This window comes from Anomalospiza imberbis (assembly GCF_031753505.1).
Source record: "Anomalospiza imberbis isolate Cuckoo-Finch-1a 21T00152 chromosome W unlocalized genomic scaffold, ASM3175350v1 scaffold_31, whole genome shotgun sequence".
Classification (NCBI taxonomy): domain Eukaryota; kingdom Metazoa; phylum Chordata; class Aves; order Passeriformes; family Viduidae; genus Anomalospiza; species Anomalospiza imberbis.
The window spans coordinates 5,045,253-5,070,682 of NW_027099315.1; the positions used below are offsets into that span (position 1 = coordinate 5,045,253).

General features: G+C 42.0%; 1 protein-coding gene and 1 long non-coding RNA gene across 2 annotated transcripts in view; one reads left to right on the top strand and one right to left on the bottom strand.

Moving 5' to 3' along the window:
• The window catches only part of LOC137465603 (uncharacterized), a 605,328-nt gene that overhangs the window by 533,165 nt on the left and 46,733 nt on the right, over positions 1–25,430 (bottom strand). The window lies entirely within an intron of this gene.
• Positions 3,199–25,430, top strand: part of LOC137465602 (activated RNA polymerase II transcriptional coactivator p15) — a 123,438-nt gene continuing 101,206 nt past the window's right edge. Inside the window, exon 1 of the mRNA XM_068177679.1 lies at positions 3,199–3,203. The gene's annotated coding sequence lies outside the window, so the exon portion shown is untranslated. The remainder of the gene's footprint in view (positions 3,204–25,430) is intronic.

Consider the following 25,430-nt stretch of genomic DNA (forward strand, 5'->3'; position numbering starts at 1 on the left):
CGGAGGAAGCAGAGGCAGAAACATGTGACGAACGGACCATAACCCCCATTTCCTGTCTCACTGCACCTCTGTGAGGGGAGGAGGTAGAGCCCAGGAAGGAGGGAGGGGTGGGGCAAAGGTGATTTTAATATTTGTTTTACTTCTTATTATCCTGCTCTGATTTTGATTGGTAATAAATTCAGTTAATTTCCCCAAGTCAAGTCTCGTTTGCTTGTGATGTTAATCAATGAGTGACCTCTCCCCATCCTAATCTCATCTCATCTCATCTCATCTCATCTCATCTCATCTCATCTCATCTGCCTTTCACTATATATTCTCTCTCCTTTCCAGATGCAGAGGGGAATAGGAATGACAGAGCAGCTTTGGTGGAATCCAGCCATTGTCAACCCACTACAGAGGGAAAAGTGCTGCATCTGTCAATGCCTTGGTTTGAAAAGACAGGTGTCCGCTAAGGAAGGCAGGAATCTTCCTTGAAATCGAAAATGTAAACCCCCTCCTTCCAAATTATTATAATTTTGAAAATTAAAAGGCTCTCAGGCAAAGATATGGGAATAGGAATAACAGTTCTTTACCAGGAAAACTAAAATTACAAATGCAATAGTACAAACAACAACAAAAAAAAACACTGACAGAGTCAGACTTTGACCTGACACCCTGTTGTTCAGGGTGTTGGTAGCAGTCCTATTAAATGATTGCTGCAGTCCTCCTGGAGTGACAGATGTGGTTCTGTTGAAGCAGTGAACCTGTAGAAGGGTGTAGTTTTCCTCTGAAGGTCCAGTGGTGGTGTTGATGGGCCTGGTCTTCCTCTGGGAATCCAATGGAGAAGAAAGCTACTCCTCTTGGAATCCAGTGGAAAAGGCTGCCTGTGATCATTCAAATACCTGATTACATCCAGATAGGAATGCTTGTTCTCCCCACCCCCCCCCCCCCCACCCCCCCGTGTGGAGCTTCTCACAATGGGATGATGTAATTTTATCAGTCATGCAGTGAGACTCAATGGCCCATTAACAGAAGATATCTTCCTGGAGGGAGGATTGGTTGTGGAATCGATAAAGAAAACTGCCCAATTAACAGAAGATAACTGCCCCATCACTAACAGATAGGAATAGAATACATGCCCCTATTTCCAACCTAAGCCAACATGGAAAAGTGAGTGATTTGGTGGTGATTCATAATCACTTTAGGATTAAAGATCATACCTCTATGCGGGCCACCATCGGCAGCATTATAACTGGAGTTGCTAATACTGCTGAAGTCAAAATATGTGAAGATTGTGGGGCAGATTCCTTAAAAACTCTGAATTAGTTTTAAAATTATACAAATTGCATCTTATTTCTGTGACTTCTGCATTTCAAGCATGTTGTGGTTTGACATGAAAGTGAATTATGAAAGTGAATTTTTACAGGAAGTTGAGTTAAACTAATCAGTGATCAGGTTTGGACATTGGTACTTAGAGTGACTACTGAAGGTATGGACACGTTTCTGAGAACACAAAGGGTTCAAAGCAAGAACTCTTAGGGGAGCTGCCTTTTTGGTTCTGGTCAGAGTGCTGCGTAGACTTCCCCTGCCCAGCCACAGGCTGGGCAGGGGAGGGGAAGCTATGTGGCCTGGTTGAGGTGCGCTGAGGGGGCTGAAAGACTGGAACTAAACTAGCTCTTGCAGACAGAAGGGTAGAGAGAAGCAGAGATGCCTTTGTCCCTCTCTCTTCACTAGAGGGAAGAGATAGAGAGTCTGGACGGCGCCTGTAAATTTGCCGGTGGAAAAGAAGGAGAAGGGAGGGGGGAGGTGCCCAGCCTTGGCCTTGGGAATTGGCTTCTGAGCAGAGATTTCAGTCATCCAGGGAGTCTGAACTTTTAACCCTTTCCTGGGAAATGAAGGCTTTGTAAAATATTACTCCTCCTCGATTTAAAGTACAAGAGAGACAGTCTAAGGTCTGAGATGTTAGAAGAGGAAATTTTTGAGTAGAAAGAAATAATAGAGCGGCTTGTAGCTGGACTTTTCTTGTTAGCCATAGACTGAACCAAATTCTCCTGCAACAGAGACTGCATTTTAGGGGGATGCAGTAGTGGGCCCGGAAACCTGTTTCAGTAACTACCAACAGAAGAATGGAGAGAACAGAGAAAAGCTGAAGGGAGAATGGTGATGTCCTCTGTCTTCAGAAAAAAGATGATCTCTGTTCTTAGACCTTCGGCCTCAGGGAGAAAATGGGGAGGGACTGTAGTCCCAAGATGAGATGCTGAACTGTTGTCTCTTTTAGTTTGTGGCAAAGCATCCTTAAAGGGGCCCTATGAGCAGTTTGTCTATGTACAGTGGTGAGAGCACTGTGACATAAAAAGGAGAGTGTCACACTGGCAGATTTTCCCCGGGCAGTTGCCATGTGTGACATGGAAACACAAGGGTGGCAGTTGTGTTTCCTGGGGGAGTCTGTAGTGCAGGAAAGACTTATTTCTCCTTTGAGGGATTGAGTATTAATTATCTGAAGGGTGGCAACTTGATCAAGAGTCCTAGGTGGTGGCTCACTGTGGTTTTGTTTAGAAATTGAGTGGGAAGAAGAGGAGTGTTTTAGAGGGTCTTCATCCTAGATTTAGTGTCTGTGTCTTTTATAGTAGTAGTAGTTTAAAAAAGTTTTTTTTCCCTTTTGTTATTAAGTTTGGGCCTACTCTGCTCTGTTCCTGATCACATCTCACAGCAATTATTTGAGAAGGTGCATTTTCATGAAGATGCTGGCATTGCGCCAGTGTCAAATCCATGACAAAGCACTTTATCATTTAAGCCTCATCACTGATTGATTCAGCTGCAGATGTTTAAAAAGAAAAAAAAACAGGGAAAAAACCAAACCACTGAACACCTCATGTCATAACACGCTTAAAAATCACGAGTTGGCTATGCAGCTCTTAAAACAAACCTCAGTCCATGCAAACCAACCGTCCTTCCACCCTTGGATCCAGCTGAGTGCTAATTGGATAACACAGGCAGGAGGCAAAGATTCAAATCTTGATGCTCGAGCAAACTGAAATAAATTGGCAAAGTTAGGAGCTTTGGCATAGCAAGAATGAAAGCTTTTCATTGCTGCATAATGAATCTGTGGAGATTAAATGGAAACTGTTCTCCGCTGCCTTTTTCATTACTGAGTGAATGGCAGCTGATATAGAAGGACAATTTGCTACTATGGGTGGAGATATACAGAAGGCAGGAAGTGAGATGAAGAGAAGGGCATTGTACAATAGGGAACAGCTGGGAATGATGCTTCAGTGGTAAAAAGGACTCTTCAGTACGAGATATGTTCATTACTTTATCTATGCTGTCAGCATCCTTTCCAGAGCAGTAAATATACTGGGGGAAGAACATTCTAACAGTCATTTGATGCCATTTTGTTTTTTGTCTTTTTTTCTATGTTCTCTGTATTCTTTGCACATATATATTTGTAGCTCTGTAGCATATTGTATTAGTGGCTAGTTTTCCCAGTAATTTTCCATGCCCTTTCCCTAGGCAGAAAGACAAAACAAATTCCAGAGCTCCAAGCCCTGGGGGATACAAGGTCCCTATCCTATCTTGGTTCTTCCTGGTTACCAAGGCCGAAAACAACTCTTCGAGATACATTTAATGGACAAAGTACAGATAGTGCCAAGGGGGGGACTCCAGAGAAGGGGCTCGTCCTGGGGTAATTCCATCACCACTTGTCCTCCTAATTGGTGCTTTTTGTCAAGTATGCTAATTTGCTAAATGTATAAAAACTGTATTCACCTGGTGTGGGTGGGCTTTTGTGGACATCTTTCCATAACTGCCCCTGAAGGCCTTCAAAAAAGATCCACTTTTATATTACCTCCCTCCCATATTAATTTTATCACAAGTTTCATTTCTAGGTGGAAAAAGGCAACACATTAGACAATTCAAGAGCAACTATTATTATTTAAGAGAAAAAAATCTATATTAATTTACTTTTAATCCTAATTCTCATACAATCATGTATATATGTAAATATGTCCACACATAGATGCAAACTTTGTTTTCAATAGCTATACAGCCTGAATTATTGGAGTGACTGGAATACTTTATCATGTTTACTAATGGATTTCTCATGGCACCAATCTCTAAAGTTTAAGAGTTGCTCTCCACCTCTTATCAGTCAAGAAAACTCAAAGCCAAGCTCCAGGGTGACTCAGCAGGGCTGGAGAGGACTAGAGTTTGAACATGATTTACAGTGGGCCAGGAAAGACTTGATGTAAGAAGGGAACAATTTGGCTCATGATCCTGGGTAAATAAGGAAAAGTGAAAATGAATATGAAACAAATAACATCAATTTTATTACAGAAGGGCCCTTGTTCAAATGAGACACCACTGTATCAGGTCTTGAAGAAATACAGGTCAAGTGACTTGGAGGAGCTGAAAACTAGAAGTAGCAATTTATTTCTAATGCCCAGCTACTAAGTGTAACTACTGTAACACCCAGATGGTGTGCACACAGGATCAGAGACAACACCACTACTGCCATCAAAACCTGAGCAATAGCAATATCAAAATGCTGCTGTTCAGCCACCAATCATTTCTGGAATCGCTGTACCTGTCCATGGGGCCAGTGACTCACTCTTCTGGCAACCATTTGTTAATGAGTTGCCAATAACAGTATGAGGACTGAACTAAGCCCAAGAACTTCCATGTAATTCTACACACATTTTAAACAAAACCCCAAACAAACAAGCAAAACCCCAACAAGAGAAATGGATAATTCATTCTCCCAGAAAACTCATCCAAAAGCCTTCCTCATCATCACCTGAGGACACTGGAAAAGGAAAGAAAACGCAAATGCACACCTAGCAGTAGTTCACTTGGACCTGAGATTGTGTTTATTAACAACACAACACACAAAGGCAAAGCCTTCAAATCCACTGATGTCCTGACATTCCGACTCTTTTGCCACCTCCTTTATTAATTTGGCTTCTTTTTATGATATTGCTGTCTCTGGAAAGATCATGGAATCAGTAAGGTTGGCAAAGATCTCTAAGGTCATTGTGTCCAACAGTTAACCCAGCACGGCCAAGTCCATCAATAAACCATGTCTCCAAGTGCCACATCTACTGTCTCTCCTAAGCCACCTTTTCTCCAGACTAAAAATAGCTGGACTGCCACTGCTGGTGATGCCGTCTTAATTTTTACTTTTTTTTCTTTTATGTATTCTCTGTATTCTTTACACATGTATTTGTAGCTTTGTAGTCTATTATTGTAACTCAGCTTCAGTATCTTCTTAGGCAGAAAGACAAAACAAATTCCAGGATCCCTATGCTTATCTTGGTTCTGCTTAGAAACCAAGGTTGAAACCAGCTCTTTGAGACATATTTTTTATAAACAGAGCCTAATCCTCATCTGAGGGGGAAGGATTTTGAAGGTGCTAGAGATGGGGTCATTACTTCACTGAGTGTGCTTCTAATGGGGGCTCTTGTCAGATATGCTAATTTGCAAAATCTATAAAAATTGTACACACGTCATGCAGGGTGTGCATCTTGGGTGTTTTTCACCTGATGAATTGTGCACCTAAGGATCCTTATATAAAGGTACTCCTTTTTATCACCTTAACTGTCCCTGGCTCATATTTCTAGGACCAGAGAAAAAGGCATCACTGGGAAGGCCCGTGCTGAGGAGAAAAAGAGGCAACACCCTAGGTGCTGGCCAGCATATGGAGCCACCTAATATCAGAACTTTTCATCAATTTTAAAAGCTGGTGTATAATGGCATAACTGGAATAGTATGGGCAATTTAAATATTGAAAGATGAAAAAGTAGGAATACTCTTTCCAAATGATAAAAGCCAGCATGGTTTTAGCGAGTCACTGAAAATCCCTCTCCTCTGAAATTAACTTGGTGCAAGTTTGACCTGCAGAAGGGGAAGTTTCAGTTCAAACACTGGGAGTTGCCACAGTCCAAACAACCAAATCGGGGACTTATCAAAGAAAGTGACAGGCAACCTCAACTATAAGTGAGGTCATCAGCTCCACCTAAACACTTTATTTGAAATATATCTGCAGGGTAATAAAAACAGGATGGCAAATGATTCAAGACTAAATACTCTGACATATCCTGCAATACACTTTGCACTCTCTTTTTGACTCCAGGAAAAGCTGGGAAGCTGAGCAGCAGCTCCATTTCCATTCCCTTTTCACCTCAAAAAGAGCAACTTTTAACCTTATTATTTATATTGCCCTTGCATCTGCAATTAGGCACTGCACAAACACACGATCTGAGGGAAGTACCTGCCCCAAGGAGCCCACAGGTGGGTAGAGGCAGGGGATACATTAGACCATGAAATAAATCATCTGTCTCTATGTCATGAGGCAGAGACAGGTGTATGGGCTAGTTGTCAGTTTGGTGACACTAAGCCCCTCTTGCAGCGACACAGAGCAGACACGTGTCCATCTTCATACTGCCATCAGCATTTGTCTGCAGCGGCAATAGCCCATTTAGCTTCCCAGGTGAGGGAAGTCAAGCAAGGAGAGGGAGAGCGCAGACCCTGCCTGTGTCCATTTCTGCTGGGGTGGATGTAATTAATTGGAATCATTACAGCTGCCTTCATGCCTTTGTTAGAGCCATCACCCCTCCCATGAAGTCCATCCTGTGGATGATGGGCGCACTCTGCTCCATTAGAGTCTTACCAAGGCCAACCAGCTCAACAGGGTCTTGGTAAAATGAAGACCAAATTCAAATTGAGCAGTAGCTTTAAGATTCTAATCTGCAATTTTTTGCAATTTGAGCCTTTTTTATTTCTCCTTCATTTTCTCCCTTTGTAGGAGGTACTGTCTTGGTGGGGCCCACAGACTGAAAACCTTTCATTATTCTGCAGCTAGATAGCAGCAGAAATGTTTATTTTCTTCCTCTATTCTCAGACTTAATGAAATGTTTTAAACCCAGATGTCTGGAGATTCACGGAGTATATCTGAATTCACTAAAAGCTCCTAAGTTTCTTGTCACCCAGTGAACATAAACAAAGTCCACAAACAACCACATTCCTCCTTGGAAACTATGAAAAAAAAAAAAAAAAAGCAAAACCAGCATTGAAGACCTTTGGTTGACAGGTTGAATAACAAACATATGCGTGTGCACACATGCATGGACACACCTACCTTGCTTGCAAGTTGGTGCCTGCACTGGAATATGTAATAAAAGCACAGCAGCTGCCTATACCAGTAATTTAAGGAAAAGGTCAAAGAAAGGCATGTATCCAGAATTTCCTTTGAAATACTCTATAAGGAAAATGTGGTGGGGTTTTTCCTTTCTGTTGTCTTTCCCATACTATTCCATGGACTTTTCACATTCATGTCACCAACAGAAGCAAACAGGGTTGCCTCTGATATTAAAGATAACTTATATAGTCCTTTGAACTGGGTTAAGTTTGATTTTTAGAGCAATCAAAGAAGAGGTAAGGTACGATTTGTTTTGGACAGGGAGTTGCTTAAATATTAAGTGGTGAAATGCAGTTGCAGTTGCTACTTGGGAAGGATAGCAGTGATTCAAGATTCAAGAATCTTTAATGAGGAAGAGATGAACCTTTTGATGTTTCGAGGTCAAAAGCAACCTAATAATGGAATCGGGTAACAGAGAAAAAATTAGAAGTCTTAAAATTCCATTCTAAGAAAAAACTAGATTAGTGCTATGCAGAGTTGTATTGGTTTGCATGGCCTGGTTTTGGTAGCAGGGGTGCTACAGGGGTGGCTTCTGTGAGAAACTGCTAGAACCTTCCTCCATGTCCAGCAGACCCAACCTCTGGAAGCTCCAAAGATGGACGTGCCACTGGCCAAGTGTGGTAGGATGTCATCTCTGCCCCCCTCCCCCCCCCCCCCCCCCCCCAGATGGCTAGTGTATATGGAAGAGATAACCCAGGCTGGGTCAAATGCCTGGCAGGGGGTCATCTCTGGCACCAAAAGGGCTGAGACACCCAACTAAGAATCAACATCTTGGTCTGGAGAGCAGATGTGGGAAGAGATAAAAAAATCATTGACCCAAAGACACTGCTCTTTATGACTATAAAAGCCACACAAATTATTATGGAGATAGAAGCCTCTTACACACTCCCTGGAAACATGTAGGCCTTCTCCTAGGAAGCTTGGATGCATCTTCATAGATACTTTTCCAGAAATTGAGAGGAAAGATTTGATGTATGCCCCATCAGCAATTGGATGGTAAGACACACTGAATCCTAATCTATACTATTTTTTTGCTAGCTGTAAAATTGGGTACCTTAATTGTGCACTGTATGTTATCTACTAGTAGGGTTTCTTTGTTTATCCTGTGTAGTAAGAAGTCTACTTTAAGTCTTAAGTATGTTTTCCTTGGTCTATTTAATAAATCATTCATTTTGTAATAGACCTAATCAGCCATTATCAAGAACTTGCAGAACAAGAGTAGGTTTTGGGGTGCTGACCGCCTCAATAAAGTTACTGTCTACTGCCAAAGACCTGGGAAGAGGCAGGGACTGGTTTAAACTCCCCCCTCAATTTGTAACACCAAGGGTGGGCCAATTAGAGATGGTGGTAACACCTCTGTGATAACATATTTGAGAAGAAAGAAAAAAAGTTGTTGCACAGGTGTAATTGCAGACAGAGAAGAGTAGGGTGAGTATATGTGAAAAGAACAACTCTGCAGACACCAAGGTCAGTGCAGAAGGAGGGGGAGGAGGTGCTCCATGTACCAGAGATGGGATTCCTCTGCAGTCTGTGGTGAAGGCCATGGTGAAGCAACTATGCCCCTGCAGTCCATGGAAATCCACCGGGATGCAGAGATCCACCCATCGCCTGTGGAGGAGACTCATGCCAGAGCAGGTGGATGCCTGAGAGGAGGCTGTGATCCCACGGGAAGCCTGTGGAGAGAGGAACTGTCGCTGGAGCAACCTGTCCTTGAAGGACTGCACCCCATGGAAGAGTGACCCATGCTGCAGCAGTTTAGGGAGGACTGTTGCCCATGGGATGGAGTCACGTTGCAGTAGTTTGCAGAGAACTGTTGCCTGTGGGATGGACTCACATTGGAGAAGTTCACAGAGAAGTGTCCTCCGTGGGAGGGTGTTGTAAAACGCAGGCGAACCCAATGGGAAGAATGATGATGTCTAACTCCAGTTCAGAAGGCTAAATGATTTCTTTATTATAACTATGCTATAATACATTAATATACCATATAAAGGAGGATACTAAAAACTACATGCTACTTTCTCTAACTACCATATCTAACTACTCACAATTCGTGAGCCTGTTCGCCAGAGTCCAGACACAGGTGGATCCAATTGGCCACCAGCCTCAAACAATCCTCACCAGAATCCAATCAAGCAATCACCCCAGGTAAACAATTCTCCAAGCACATTTGATATGAGAAAAACAAGGAGCAGAAATAGAAATTGTTTTCTCTTTCTTTATCTCTGTGTACCTCTATGAAAAATCCTGAGAGAGAGAGAAATGTGCTTGCCACAGGAAGGACCTTACAGTGAAGCAGGGGAACATCTCCTCTCCTGGAGCAATGGGAGAAGTCACAGGTGATGAACTGACCATGACCTCCATTCCCGGTCTCCTTATGCCACTGGAGTAGGCAGTAGAGCTGGAAAGGAGGGAGGGGTGGGGGAAAGGTGTTTTGAAGGGTTTATTTTACTTCGCATATTCCTGCTTCGATTTTGTTAGCAATAAATTCAATTAATATCTCTAATTTTGAGCCTGTTTATACCTCTAGCAATAATGCTAGACTGCAGCTTTTCCCTTGCTTAACTTTTTTTACAAGAGTGGAAAGAAAATAGTAATCTTTATAATTCATGTAATGATAGCAAAGTGTTTAACATCTCAACTCTGAGAAGAAAAGAGAAAATTCACAGGAATTACTCAGTGAATTTGCCTCAAAAGGATTGCTTCTCCACCCCATTATTATTATTATTATTATTATTATTATTGGTGGGAGGTTATTTTTCTAATAGAATTGACATTACCTTCTTGGGTTCTTTGCAAATGGGTGAGATCAACTTGCCATAAGCTGTTTCAGCTCAGAGAAAAGAGATTTTTCAAATCCTCAAAGTTAAAAAAAAATTCTCCTGATGGGTTATTCTTCCCATAAATAGAGACATTCATATTGTCATCCCTCATGAAGGAAACATTCTTGATAAGGGCTGTCCCAGCTCAAACCAGTTAAACATCAAGAAAAAGGTCTTGGAAGAACTTAAGGGGCTACAAAGCTCTTGCCTTGTTATAAAAAAAAAAAAAAAAAAAGCTCACTCAAGGCTCAGCACTGCCAAAAACTGCTCAGATGGGCTGGCTGGACCTCGCTCACTCTCCCTTCATCACTTCTATATGACAAACTTGTCTTCCTTCTTTTCACTTCTGTCCTATTTTTGAAGGCGATTTCTCTACATGACCTCCCTGGTCCTGCTGGCCACACTGTTCCTGATACAGGCCAGGATGCCGTTGGCCTTCTTGGCCACCAGGGCACACTGCTGGCTCATGTTCAGTCAGCTGTTGAGTCCATTTCTGCCTGAGCACTATCCAGCCACACCAACCCCAGCCTATTGCCTTGCAGGCCAAAATGTAGGATTCGGCACTTGGACTTATAAAACATCATCTTATTGGACTCAGCCCATCCATCCAACAGTTCCAGGTCTCTCTGCAGAGCCCTCCTACCTTCCAACAGATCAACATATGCTCCCAGCTTAGTGTCATCTGCAAATTTATGAATGAAAGACACAATCCCCTCATCTATGCCATCAATAAAAATATTGAACAGAACTGGCCCCAGCACAAACCCCTGAGGGGCACCACTGCTGACTGGCTGCCAGATGGATGCAGCACCGTTCACCATCACTCTCTGGGCCCAGCCATCCAGCCAGTTCTTAACCCAGCAAAGAATGCTCCTGTCCAAGCTGTGGGCTGCCAGCTTTTCCAGGAGTGTGCGGTGGCAGACAGTGTCAAAGGCATTGCTGAAGTCCAAATAGACAACATCTACAGCCTTTCCCCCATCCACCAGGTGGGTCACCTGGTCATAAAAGGAGATCAAATTGTTCAAACATGACCTACCCCTTCTAAACCCGTGCTGGCTGGGTCTGATGCCCTGGCCATCCTGTAGGTGCTGCGTGATGACACTCAGTATAAACTGTTCCATTACCTTACCAGGTACTGAGGTCAGGCTAACTGGCCTACAATTGCCAGGATCCTCCTTCCTACCTGTGGTAGTCTGTTGTTTTACAGTTTGTTCTTCTGTAGTAGGTTTTAAATATTCCTTGTTATAAGTTGTAATGGTTCATTCCATGCACCCCATTTGGCTTCCCTAATGGTTCAGTCCTGAGTTGTTTACCCCAAGATTCTCCTGCCAAGTGTATGTCAATACACCTGTCAATCTCCTTGTAACTCCTTTGTTCCCTTCTGGAATGTTCCCTGTCCTTCATCCCCTCCTCGAAGCAAGATTGGGGTGCAGGTCTTGCTCCTTCTCCTTGGTGGCTTCTATTGGATAGCCCTTACCCTGCACTCCTCCCTTAATGCCTTCCTATTGGTAAAAGGTTGGGTCTAGGTTTGAAAAGACTATGCTATGCTATGGAAGGCAGAAGCCTCTCTTGAAATTGAAAATGTAAACCCCCTCGCTCCAAATTATTATAATTTTGAAATTAAGGAGCTCTCAGGCAAAGATATAGGAGTAAGAATAACAGTTCTTTATTAGGAAAATGAAAGTAAAAATAAAAATGCAGCAACACAAAACAACACTGGCAGACTCAGAATATGACCTGACACCCTGTTCATCAGGTTGTTGGTAGCAGTCTGATTAAATGGTGGCTGCAGTCCTCTTGGAGTGACAGATGTCGTTCTGTTGCATACAATGATCCTGTAAAAAGCGTGTAGTTTTCCTCTGAAGGTCCGGTGGTGGTGTAGATAGGCCTGATCTTCCTCTGGGAATCCAGTGGGAAAAGGCTGCCTGTGGTGTTCCAAAGTTCTGATTATATCCAAGTAGGAATGCTTGGCTCCTCCCCCTGGGCGGACCATCTCACAATGGGATGATGTAATTTTTATCAGTCATGCAGTGAGACTCAATGGCCCATTAACAGAAGCTATCTCCCAGAAGGAGGATGGGACATGGAAGACAGAAAGAAAACTGTCCCACCTGGTTTTAACAGGTGGCGCATTAACAGAAGATAACTGCCCCACCTATTTCTAACAGATGGCAATAGAATAAACATCCCTGGCCACATCTTGCATTGCAACCTAAGACACTTTTGCTTTCCCTAATGCTTCTTAGTCTTTTAACTTCCTCCCTAAGCTCTGCCACACTGCAGACAAGCTTCTTCTGCAACACCCTCTGGTACCACTGATAAACTCAAGCACTCCTCACAGGAAGGGGTCAGGACAGACGCATCCTTCTTGGAGGGTTCTATTTGGCTACATTCACTTTTACTAACTGCGGCTTTTGATCATGTAAAAACCATTACTAACAAAAAACCCAAAACCAACCAACCAACTAAATCGCACCAACCAGAAACTAATAACCCCACTCACAGGCAGAAACCTGCAACCCTACCTGCTTGCCCTGCCTGCACAAACTGCCGTGCCATGCCCTCAGAGATGTGCCACGCCCCTGTTTGCCTGCTACTGTTAGCCGTGCCCCAGGTCACTGCCGTCTCTAGAGCACTTTTTTAATCACCCCGTGTCCTATGGTGACATTATGATGCTTGTATCCCCAGTCATGTGTTCTGTTTATGCTGGATATTATATTATGTGCCTTCAAGACTGGCTCGGAGAGCGAAGGCTGGGAGAAGAAGAAGCACGGAGTTTTGTTATCAGCCTCACTCACTCCTCCACAGTCTGCTGGAACACAGAACTCCACTGTGTTGTCTGGGCACGGATGGGGCAGAACACACAGATGGGGCTTTTTAGTTAATTTAGCTAGCTGAGGCAGTCCAAGTTTTCCCTGGACTGGTTTTCTTTCCCTTTTCTTGGAACCATTCGAACCTCCTCCGGACTGGGACCTGGGGAAACACCGAGAGCTTGCACTTTGGGGCCGACTGTGGCCTACTCTGGACAGCAGCTTTTCCCAGCGCTGGAGGGGCTGATAACAGAGCGACCACTCCAGGAGAGACTTTCTGAATTTGTCATCTCTTCAGAGCGGCGAATGAGTTTTGTCATCTGGTATTGCTCATTTTGTGTGCTGGGGAGTGCTTTGCCTGTTTAAATAAACAGGTTTTTTCCACTTCTCTCCGAGGAAATTTTCCCAAACCAGTTGGGGGGAGGGGCCATGTGGGTTGGCTTTCTGGGGGGGTCCCTTTTGGAGGTTTTCTCTCAGATTTGCCCTAATCCAGGACACCTTGCTGCTGGCCAGAGGAAAACCCCACCATGCGCCTGCATAGCTAACGAGAAAGAGGTACTATCCTACTCTTCAGCATTGCTATTTTTTTGCCACAGAATTAAAAAGGACTTTTTTTCTGGTGTCACTGCAGGCCACAGAGTATAAATCCAAATGACAGGGCTTAAGTTATGAATATGAGGGATTAGAGATAAGAGGTAAAGCAAATTATGGCTCTTCCATTTGCTCTTTAGAACACAAGCTTCAATATTGATTTTAAAAAGCCTTGTCTTCATCTAAAAAGCTTCTTGAAAAACCATAGCAGAATGATCCTATTACAGCACTCCTTTAGTAATATTGTGTTAGCTAAGGTTGTGTTGTCTGTTTTTGAGAGTTTAAAACCCAGCTGTGACTATATTCTCCAGGCTGGAAGCAGTTTACAAGGGGATTTAGTCCTGCAGAAAATAATATGTCTCTCTTTTTTTTTTTTTTTTTTTTCTACTTTAGATAAGATTTTTGTCTGCATCTTTTTAAGATATTACCAAAAAAAGAAAACATCCCTCTGTCATGATGCTAATAAGCACCAATCTATATTTCAATCCAGCGTTAACCTACTTCAGGTCTTGTGGGAATTGAATAAACACATCTGGTTGTGTAGGAAACTTGTGTCAGACTGAGGGACTGAACCAGCATCTCTGAAGGGTAAGCTGACTCCATAGACACTGAACTCCTTCTTCTACCTGCTATAAAGACTTTCAAACTATAGCTCAAATGATTTCTCCCCTTCACAAGGGATTTTTTTTCAACTACAAAGACCACTTTGGTTACAGTTTTATTTGACAAAGCTTTCTAAGAGGTTTCCAGGAGGTAATGTTTTCAAAACTGATTTTGACCCATATCAGTGTCCTGGTTGCAGACAGGACAGGGTTAATTTTTTGCAGTAGCCAGAAGGGGGCATAGCTGGGACCCAAAGGTTATTCTATACCACCTCATATCATTGCCAGGGACAGGGAGAAGGGGTCCTTTCTAGGTCGCACAACATGGCAGAGGGAGTGGTTGGGTATTATTGGGGGTGAGGGAACTCACATGTGAATTGTTCATTTCTTGTACCCTCTATCATTAGTATTGTTCCTGTTACTGTCAATTGTCTTATCTCATTGCTGTTTCCAGTAAATGGTTCTTATCTCAACCCATAATCTTTACCTTTTTTGCCTCCAGCTCCCCTTTCCATCCTGCCACAGCGGGGAGGGGGAAGCAAGCAAGAGGCACTTGGTTTGGAGTGTTTCAGTGGGAACATTAAATTGGGGAGTACCAACCATTACTAAACTATGACAATAAGGAAACTTTGAATCCAAGATACACATGTATCTTAGTGTTATAGATACATATTGGAATATTGGCTTCTCACAAATATTAAAATGGATTTTATATGTGTAGTGTTAAATTAACTTTGTTATAAAGATATAGTTTTTATTTCTGTTGTTAATTAAGCTTAGTGAAATAGCTATGCTTGTGTTAAAATGCCTGCTTGGATGGGATAACATCCAATGAACATAGGATGAAGACACCTGCTACAGATATGCCAACTATCAGCACTCACTGTCTGAAGACAATGTGGACCAAGGCCCAAAAATTAGAGGTGATAAGAATGGACTAAAACCACAGCTAAGGAATATGCATGCTCTGAAAAGGCGGACCCAAGGAGGAGCCATGCTAAACAATTCTTGGAACATGTAAACTAGTTTGGGGAAAAAGTTTACTATGCATAAGGGTCTATGAATATGCAACAGGCTGATGTAAGGGAAAAGGTATTTAAGGGGTATCCCAGAAGATAAAAGTGTGGTCTTGGCTGAGTGCCAAGATGCACCCAGTTGTGATAACCATTGGTCTATGGTCCTTGTCTCCTATTGTCCTTTATTAAACTCTTTAAATTTTCACAGGAGAGTGAATGTGTTTTTCATACTTAGGCTGCTGCTGTCTCTCACCAAACCAAACTCGTATGCACAAACAAGAAACTCACGGAGTGGGATATAGTAAGGAGAAAAAGGGACTATTTAGATGGAACAATGCAAAAATGGTCCTATCAACATAGTCAACCCAACAGCAGAACAGGCTCCCATGAGAAAAATTCTGAAAAGCCATTGCCCGAGCTGCTGGAAAATTCAACTGAATACATTTCCCATGAATAAACAATGTCAGGACTGAATATTTGCTGAATTCAAAAGAACCATATTGGGTACAATTCGAGACAGCTGACCTGCTGTGATTTAGGACCTGAATTTCATCTTGTCTTGACATTGACTCTGGTACAATGTCAGTAAAAGTAGGGTGCAACCTGCCACCATTCTGCTTAGGTAGCATTTTACACCCATGCCAAGATAAGTATGTGAAACAGGGACCAAAAATAAAAAGGTGAGCTGGACAGGAACAAACGCAGATCCGAACCAATATGGTTAATACGACATTCTCCCTTTATTGTTTACAGACAGTAGTTTTTTATACACTTCTAGATAGTTTACAATCGTGAGCACACTCTCATTGGCAAGCAAATATTGTTTGTTCCTGTCTTAAGGTGGCTAAAGTTTCACACTGCAGACCTATACTAATTCACACCTAGATAGCTCAGTACTTTCTGTTATACCTTAACATAATTTCTGACTGTGCCACAAACTTATTCTTAACTGCGCCATAGGCTTCAAGGCCTCACTGAGGCCCACATCTGAGGCCTAGGCTGGGGTAGCTCAACCTTCACATTAAACTTATTTAAATCACACACATCCAGACCGTGACCCATTTCTCTCAGAAATTGCCCTACAAGTGTGAAGTGCTCCACAAAGTTGTAAGCACAGCACTCCAACCATTGACCTGGTCCTTCTCTCCCTCTGCTACCCTTCTGTCATGGTTTGACAGGGAAGTGAATTTTTTCAGGAAGTTGGGGTCAAACCAATCAGTGGTCAGGTTTGGATATTGGCACTTGGAGTGACCACCGAAGGCATTGGACACGCCTCTGAGAACAAAGGGGGTTAAAAGCAGAGAACTCCCAGGGGAACCCTCTCTTTGGTTCCAGTCGGCGACGAGTGTAGACTCTCCCCCGCCCAGCCACAGGCTGGGCGGGGGAGGGGAAACCATGCAGCCTGGGAGAGGTAGGCCCAAGGAGTGAAGGGACTGGAACTGGGCCAGACCCTGCAGGACAGAAGGGTGGAAAAAAATGAGATGCCTTTGTTTCCTCTCCCCCCTCCCCCCCCCCCCCCCCCCAAGAGGGAGAGAGAGTGAAAGAGACAGAGGCTGTGCCCAGCAGTATGCCAGCAAAGGAGAAAGAGAAGGGGGGGGGGGGGGGGGGGAAGGTGCCCAGCCGTGGGAGTTGGAGTTCTGGACAGGGATTTCAGCCATCCTGGGAGTCCGAGACTTTTAACCCCTTCTTGGATAATGAAAGCTTTGTGAAATGCTATTCCTCCTCAATTTGAAAGAGAAAAGAGACAGTTGGGGACCTGTGATGTTAGAAGAAGAAATCCTAGGTGGGAGGAGATGATGGAGTGGCTTTTGGCTGGACTTTTCTTGTATAGCCATAGACTGAACCAATCCTGCAACACAGAGACTGCATTTAGGAGGATGCAATGACTTGGAGTGGGCATGACCTGCTTCAGTAACTGCAAGTGCAGGAGTGGAGTGAACAGAGAAAAGTTGAGGAGGGTGTGGTGGTGCCCTCTGTCTTCAGGAAGAAGATCTCTGTTCTCGGGACCCTCGGCCCCAGGGGAAGAGAAAATGGGGGGACTGTTGTCCCAAAAATGAGAAACTGTTGTTCTTTCGGTCCTTGGCAAAGCATCCTTGAAAGGAAACCTATGAGTAGTCTTGGTCCATGCATGGTGGTGAGAGCACTGTGGCATGGAAAGGAGGGTGTCACAATGGCAAATTTTCTCCGGGTGGTTGCCATGTGTGACATGGAAACACAGGAGGTCACAACTGTGTTTCCTGAGGGGTCTATGGTGCAAGAGAGACACCTCTCTCCTTTGATGAACTGAGTATTGATTATCTGAAGGGTGGTAACTTGATTGAGGGTCCAAGTTGTGTCTCACTGTGGTTTGTTGGAGTTTGGGTGGGGGGAGGAGGAATGTTTTGGCGGGTTTTCATTCTGGATTAAGTGTGTGTCTTTTATCATAGTAGTAGCTTAATAAAGTTCTTTCCTTTGTTTTTAAGCTTGAGCTTGCTCTGCTCTGTTCCTGATCGCATCTCACAGCACTCATTTGGGGAAGGTGCATTTTCACGAGGGCGCTGGCATTGCACCAGCGTCAAACCATGACACCTTCATAAAACCTTTACACTTTCCTTGCACCTCACAACTCTCAGCAGCTCTCAGCAGGCTGCTCAGTTTGCATGAACCTCAGAGTAGATGGGCTCTGGTTTCATGTGGCATCTGTCATCTAAAAGGTGGCTGAGTGAGATTGATCTTGCCGTGGTGTCTTCACTTGTAGGCATCTGCTAAGGGAAAATGGGAACAAGACACTGGGAAATGCAGCAGATGCAGCCAGAATGCCAGACCACGATGGGGAAAGATGGTCCTTCCTATATCATAATCAAATGGACAAGTCCAAAGCTTCCCCTATGCCTTTTCCTCATCCATCTGCATGTTGTCTCTTCCCTGGCTGAGTCTCCTCACAGCAGGAAAGTGGCTTATGCATAGGGCATGGGACCACTTGGAGCATCTCCTCAGTGCAGCTTGTCTCTTCCAGCTCTTTCCCTCTCCACCCATGTAGAGAGATCAGTGAAAACAGCAAAATAGTTATTAATGCTCCCTGGCATTGCAGAGCCTGAAATTACATGAGACAGAATATTCTTTGGCCATTTTAGTTATTTTTTAGCACGCTGCTGTGTGTTTGCCTTAGAGGAGTATAAATGACCCTTTCAAATTCAGGATTTGAGGCTGACAATGACAATTGATAACACTACTTTTTTTTCATGTGTGAAGCACTTTTCATTCAGAGGGGTCTCAAATTGTTTTTCAAAATTGTACAGCTTCCCTTCATCCACCACCAGAAAATACACAGCAATTTAGGGCAGGATATGAAGAATAATGTGTCCCAATGAAGGCACAAGGTCAAGTCAACTTGGCAGAAAACATATATGAATGAGAGCCTGGGCAAAACAGCATCACTGGGACTCACATGCTCAAACTCATGAAGGAAAGTGCCATGGGATCATCATTCACTATAAAAGGTCAGAGCCCTGTTTTACATCTCAAACAGGGGCAGGGCACCGTATTAATGCACTCTTTCTGAACTGCCTCAAAAGAAAATTTAAGCAATTTGGTGACTGCCATTTCCAAAGTCTTTCAAGCAAAAAAGGGCACTATGAGTTTTTTGGTCTCTTCTTTCCTGTAGAAAGGAAAGGCTATATTGAACTTCAGTCTACACTGTGCTACACTCTACAGGAAGCCCAACTCATTTTGAAATTAATATGAACTGTAAGAGGAGACCACAAGGTGGGAAACTCTAAGTGAGTACAAGGCTATTCATAAAATGAGAAAAGGAAATAGGTGATTATAAAAGGTCATTTGAAATGTCTGTTTAGTAATGATACTGTATGAAGGGAGATGTAACCCATGTCAACACAAACCTATTACAGCTGAATTTGCTAAGAACACCCATAACCTCAATCTCTTTTGTTCAGAAGTTTACATTTAGGAAGTTTCTTTCATAACATTATCTCTCCAAAACTTACATAAATGCAAAGAATGGGGACTTATCCACCCAACTTCCACTTCACAACTTTTTCAATTCCACACAACAGATGAATGAACCCAAAAAATTTTCCCAGCCACCAAGAACACAGATGCTTAGCACTAGATTCAGCAATTTCCAAAGCACAACTGCTGTATGAAATTGGAAGGTTCAGAGAAAAGGCAGCTGGTGAGTCTCTCATTCAAATACCTCTTATTCCCAATCAGATCCCATTGAGAGGAAAGGGATTTCAAGCTTTTAAAAAAGTTTTCTGAGATTAAATTTTCCACATCATTTTCTGTTCACCAAGTGGAACTATTTTCTTCCTACAGCACCACCAGCAGCAAAAATATTGTGCTGGGTGAATGGAGAAGCAAAGGTGTTCCACCTTGCTGAGACCACCTGTCGTAGGGTGAATTTATGATGCTTGTATCCCCAATAGTCTGTTCTGTTTATGCTGGATATTATATTCTGTGCCTTCAAGACTGGTTCTGAGAGTGAAGGTGGGGAGAAGAAGAAGAAGCACGGTGTTTGTTATCAGAGACTGCACTCAGTCCTCTAAAAGCAACACTCCTCCACATTCGGCCGGGGACTGTTCTGTCTGGGCACGGACAGAACAGAACAGAGCACTCCTTTGCTTTTTAGTTACTTTAGCTAGCTGAGGCAGAGAAGTTTTCCCTGGACTGTTTTTTTCTTTCCCTTTTCTAGGAACTGTTAGAACCTGCTCTGGACTAGGGACCCGGGGAACACTGAGAGCTTGCACTTTGTGGCCTACTGGGGCCTACTCTGGACAGCAGCTTTTCCCAGTGCCAGAGGGACTGATAACAGAGCGACCAGCTACAGAGAGACTTTCTGAATTTGTCATCTCTTCAGAGCGGCGAATGAGTTTTGTCATCTGGTATTGTTCATTTTTTGTGCTGGGGAGTGCTTTGCCTGTTAAATGAACAGGTTTTTTCCACTTCTCTCTGAGGAAATTTTTCCTGAACCAGTTGAGGGGAGGGGCCATGTGGGTTGGCTTTCTGGGGGGGTCCCTTTTGGAGGTTTTCTCCCAAATTTGCCCTAAACCAGGACACCACCACTCATATCATGGGGGGAAAAGACTCTGATCTGGCAGCAGGAACAAGATGCAGAAGTATTATATGAGTGAGTATTTTGGAAATTAAAAGTTCAATTGGTGAGTGTGAGGACAGAGCTACAAGGTTTGCCTTTAATAGCTAACAGTGCCAAAAAGGATGTGTTTATCCATGGTGCTATATGTAAGATTTCCCTGAGGTCTGAAAGGACTGGATGATCTAGGACAATTTCCTATAGTCCCATGTTCCTTGTATGATCACCTAGCCTGCTTTATCCAATGAACAAAGTATTTTTAAGGGTCCTTTACTGCCCAGACACCTCAGACATTTAACATCCTGTCTCTTTGTATTTTATCTATTTATTTATAGTATTCTTGTTTTAGCTTTTTATAACCTATGCAGAATCCAATGATTTTTCAAGCATAGATTCAAACTCTGACATAAACTTGTAGCAGGAGACTGTGGACAGCATACTTTCACTCCCTCAATTCTCTCCTCCTGCTTTCTTCCACCTTTCCACTTGCATATTTCCAAGAGACACGATGCTTTAATTTATTTTTAATACTCGTATTTATTTTAGTGGAGAGAAACTTTAACTATGAGGGTGTGATCCAGATTTGTTCAGATGGAGTGCAGAAGCCTTTGTACTCCATGTGAAAAATACATATTATATTATTGGCTCTTCGCAAATGTTAAAATAAATACTATATGTGTTATATTAGAAAGTACTGTATTAATCTCTTTTAAATAGTCCTGTATTAATATTTTAAGTAGTGTAGTAAATATAGTTTTTAGGCTAAAGCATAATATTAAAATAAAAGCTATGTAATATACTTTTTGTAACTACTACAAAAAATGGAAAATATAATCAAGACATTCTTCACATTATCCTGTTTAAATAGAGATAAAAGCAACAAGACACCAAGATTCCAAAAAAGGAATTATTACCTCCGTATCAAGAACACTCAAACTTCAAAGAACCAAGAAAATTAATTTACAAGATAGAGAAAGAAAGCTAAAATTAAGCAAAAACACCCTAGTTTGAAAAAGAATATTTGAATTATATATGAGACATATGAATATGCGATAAGCTGTTGCTTTTTAAGGGTTATCCTTTGTTAGCAAAGTGTGCTTTGTAGCAGAATGCAATGCACCCAGATGTGAAAAAAGCCAATCACTTGGTTTTTAAAATTTTAAAAGTTTAATAATAATAAAATAGTTATAAAAATAGTAATACAATTAGAGTAATAAAAATTTAGAGTTAGGACAATTACAAGACAATAAAAAGCAAAGAATTACGGACGTCCGGATGCTCTCGGGCACTTAAGCCCAATAAGCATGCCTTGTGAACAAAGGAATAACCTTTAAAAGCAATAGCCTGTTGCATATTCATATATCTCATACATGATGCATAAATTCCTTGCAAATTAAGAACTTTTCTGGTTTTTGTCAACTTCTTCCCCTTAATCCTGGTGGTTCCATAAAGACGGAGAGAAGGTGGAAGAATGTTTGTCTTTTCCGATAAGGAGGCAGTAATTCTTTATGGGCCCCCATCACTGCCATCTCTGTGCGAAGAGTTTCTTCATTATCTCATCTCTTGCTTGAGCTAGTAAAAAAAAACCCACATACATAGGTTCTATTTTAACTACAAAACTACATTTACCATACTATTAAAATGTTAATACAGCACTTCTAATCAATATAACATAATACATATAGTATTCAATTTAATATTTGCGAAAAGCCAATCATAAAATATGCATTTTTCACAATCCCTCCTCTTATTCTTTATAAATCCTTTTGCTTGAGCAATATTTCTTATCCAATTGCATTCTTTGGACTATGTTGGTAATCAAATAAAACATGGGATGAAACAAGGAAGAAACATCAGAACAGTTGTAAAACATCAAAGGAAGAATCCTAATTTATTCCACTATCCCATCCTCAATACATTACCCCATCAGTTAGTTTTTTAACATTGTTTTCCCACTTTTGGACCGGTATCTGGGTTATTTCTTTCTCATATTCTTTGGTTTTTTTCCAGGATGACTTTCCCGTTGTCATCTATTTTCAACAATCTGATATATTAAATTTTCCACAAACACCCCCTTCTTTAGCCAATACATAGTCTAAAGCCAATCTATTCTGATACACAAGAGTTTTTGTTTGGCTTTGCTGATTCAATATTAATTCCAATGCCTGAGCGGCTTTGTTTGTTATCTTCTCTATGAGTGCTTGGAGTCTTATAATACGATTCAGTATATAATTTGGTTTTAATACAGAGGTAGATTGCTGTGCTCGTTTCACCTTTTTGTTTACTAATTGCCTTTTTGCCGAATCTTGGACTGTATTTCTGAAATCAAATGTAAAAGAAATCCATCTCTCTCCTTTTGGACATTCAATGCCCCATCTATTACCACTTTTTCCTAAGTTCCTTGTAATCCAATATTTTTCCCCATTTTGCCTGCAGGTACTCAATTTGGATGGGTTATAACAGTGGCTGTTGACATGGGGGTGTGTAACAAAAAAGGAACTTTGGTTTCTTTCCATGCAATATTTTCTGTAGCATTTGTGACACGATCTTGCCGGTATCTTGAAAGGTAAAAGACAACAAATGAAAGACAGAAACAGGAATAACAGAGGTCTGGTATGGTTTATGCCCCCGCCTCCCCTGCTTATGGAGTTGCTTCCCATAGCAGGTATGTGTGATCTTCTCGGTGGCGAGTACAGTGGTCAATCCAGGCTTGCCCTCTGTTTCCTTTGTTACTCCTTTTTACTACATAGTTTTAGGCAAGTCTTTTTCAACACTCCTTAACTGAGGTTTCCCACTGTTCCTCAGGTATCTCTCAGTCAACAGGCACTGATAATTCCCATCCACAAAACAAAGTTATTACCTAAGTTGCTTTGAGTTCTATCTGTATAGGGGATAGATTCAGTATTCAATACTTATTGCAACGAGAACACAGATTTTTTGAGCTCCAATATCAATTATTCCCATAATTTGAACATCTACTTATAACCCAGCTAGCATGTCCAGTATTGGGATGAATCAAAATAAAGTATACAGTATAATACTAATGGTAATTTCCCTTCTTCCCTGTACAAGTCACAGGCTAAGGCCAGAATATAAGAACTCTTTGATTTAAATGGTCCTGATCCTCTTGTCTGAAGTGGCAATATTCCTCTTCTAAGGAGGTGTCGGAGGCGTCTCAGGGCTTATTTAGGCGGTGCTTAAAATCAGTGATGTAGGCTTTGCCTTATTTCTCAGTTAGGTGCTATTCTTTGTACCTGCCTTGGTTCATTTGGGTTTTCCCAAACCGTTACCACCCAGTCCCAGTCGAAAGTCTATTTGGTATCACCCGGTTTAGATGTAATAGTCCATTCTTCAAGGTTCTTCACAAGTTCTTTGATTTTGCTGTCATGAATTCACTCTCTTCCCGTGGTTCGGATTGCTGCTTTAGTGGTACCTGGAAAGGACTTCTTAATAACACAGTGTTAAAAGAAAGACAATACTGCATTAACTTTTTCTATTAGTTATCTTCAAAACTTTCTGGGTTTAACTAAAAGCTATTTTTTCTACAGCTGCTTCTTCTTCTTGTATCCAGCTGTTTTAATAGCTGCAGAGGCCAATTCTTCTTCCTGTGAGCTATAATTAGTTGAATAAAAAAAGACCAGGCCAATTTTAACACGAGATGTATCACATCTCTTGCTTTTTACTTTTTAGGCAACATTTAACTGTTTTAGTCTTACAGACTCATTCTTCAGAGCAAAAGCCTCCTCTTCTTAACAACAAAAAAACAGAAAGAAAAAAGAATTCTTGCTTAAAAAAATAAACCACTTTGTGAAAGTCAGCTATCTCTGCCTTGATCTTATCTCTAGTCGCGGTCCCTCTCTCCTTTTTTTTTTTTCACAGCCTTGCGTTTAACTCTGTCCTTTGCCTCTCTCTCTCTTTCTATCTCTCTATCCCTCTCTTTCTCTCTCTTCACATTTTAACATCCACATTCCAACATGAGTCCACCTTCTAACATCAGTCCATATTCCAGCGTCTCGGAGAGGCAAGTCTGCCAATCACCCCTCCCCCTTTTTCAACTTCTTTAAAAATTAAATTTCTTTTGTTATGTGCATTCTGCAAGCATGCAATTCACGGCACCCTCTACTAAGGCTACTAGCCACTCACAGCTGACACAGTGCCAAAACTAAAGACTTGTTTTTCTATCACAATTTTTTCCATTCACAAGCTCAAAAAGGTTGTAAGAACAAGGTAAACAACAACTTACTTCCAAAGTGACCCTGCCTGCACCAAAAAATTTAAGACAATGCTAGTTAGTGCAATGCAATTTGCAACGAAGCCAAAGTTTGATTCGGGAAGGGCATCTGAGGACACAGAGCATGAGTTTTACAAATCCATATTTTGAAGAGAGAATGGACAAAACATGAATACAGTGGGGGAAGACAGAAAGTAAGGAATTTGTCTCTGCAATACCTTCTCTTTGACCATTAGGAAACGGTGTCCAAAGAGGCTCCTGTGGTACAAGCAATAATTGGATGGAAAGAGGCACTCTTGAATTTAAGATTTAATGTCACAATAGGAAACAGCACCTGAGCACTGCAGTGGTGAAGCACCCTGCCTGCAAACTCACTAGAGGCAAGCTACTGCTGCCACGCTGTAGGGCTACCTGCAGCACAGAGGGAATCACGACCAAGCCCTCCCTGCAGGCCTGGGTAAACCACACAAGGAACCCACAACTTCCTCATAGCTCTCTAACTCATTCAAGAAATAAAACTACAGCAAGCAGAGATCCCCCCCACCATCTTTTTCATGTGTGTGTGTGTCAGACACCCACAGTGATGCTGAAAGTAACAAATTAACAGCTTACATTAGAAGATACTGAAACCTTTTCTTCATCCAGCTTTGTGTGTTCCCATTTATATATGTAGCCATCTCCAATTCTAGGTTAAAAAAATGTGCCCTATTTTTCAAAAGTGCTATGCATGCACAACTCTAGCTGCTGTTCCAGGTGCACTGCAAGTAGTCAGCACTTCCAGAAACACTAACAAACAAAACAAAAACCAAGAAAGCAAAACACATTTGGGTGCATGAAAAAGGACTGGCTGGAAGGAAAAAATGTTTCTCATTGACGTACCAAGCAGCTGGTGTTACCTTTAGTTTAACTTTACACACTGAGAACCACTTGATTGAGCAGCCTCGCATCGACTCAAAATAAATTAAAAGTAGGTTTTGCTGTGTTACAGCTGTAAACTAGTTTTTCAATCTTAGAGTACAGCAGGTCACAAATTTCAAGATGAAAAATTACAATGCAAATTGGAAGAAAACAATTTAAACTACTTGTACACAGTAAAGGGAA